The sequence below is a fragment of the Crocodylus siamensis genome, chromosome 4 (genome assembly GCF_052110815.1).
Source record: "Crocodylus siamensis isolate JL-2025a chromosome 4, ASM5211081v1, whole genome shotgun sequence".
NCBI lineage: Eukaryota > Metazoa > Chordata > Crocodylia > Crocodylidae > Crocodylus > Crocodylus siamensis.
Window position 1 is genome coordinate 82,457,243 of NC_143398.1, and position 962 is coordinate 82,458,204.

Consider the following 962-nt stretch of genomic DNA (forward strand, 5'->3'; position numbering starts at 1 on the left):
TCTCCTACTATACTCACCCGAGCGTTGACTGAGAAGTTCTACAACTATAGGCCTATTTTGTTCCTGGCCCCTCGCCACACCACTATGCCTCCACTGGGCCTCCTCACTTGCCCACACTCATGGGCCACTCTGCTCCTTGCTCCTCGCAGGGTCTCTCTTGCACCCCCAGGCTTAATGAAAGGCTACTTAATGGAAGACAAATTCAGAAAGCAGGGCTAAATATAACTAGACAGAGAGGTGGCCAGATTTTGTACTGGTGACATTTTTTTAAAGTGAAGAATCATTTTTGAGACATGTGTTGTAATAGTTAAACCTAGAAGGTATACATGAGTGGATATCCCTGTCCAGGCCTAGGGTTGTTTTAATGAGACACAGTCTATCATCTGACTGCAGATGGAAATGTTAGTTTTCACACATCTGGGTCTTTTGGCAGCTGGTAGCAATGAGAAGTCCAGTAAGATCTGTGGAATGATGTTTGTGTGGGTAATGCCATCAGCAGCAGAGGATGTTACAGGGAAACTGAGTTATTTTAAGTACTTCACACTAATCCTACAAGGCGTACCTCCTATTTTGTCTTGCTTCAGCTTCACCAAAGGCTGATCTCAGCTAAACAACAAGGAACCTGGCACTGCTTTCTCTCTGATATGAGATTTTGTTCACATATCTTTGGCACATGAGCCAATTTTGTGTCGCAAGCCTCCCAATTATTTAACATAGAAGTTAAGTAAGATCTGATAGGGAACAGGCCTAAGACCTATGATTAGGGACCTACTTAATTTGCAGGTTCTTAGATGTCCCAGAAAGCAGAAAATCTGAGATTGCCCATGAAATCTGTGAAATCAACAAAAAAAAAACAACAATAAAAATAAAATGCTGGCTCCCCAGTAGTCCTCGTCCCAGTGGGAGCCAGTGGTCCTCACTGCTGGGAAAGGAAGGCACTGGCTGGAGGGGTGGCACAAAGG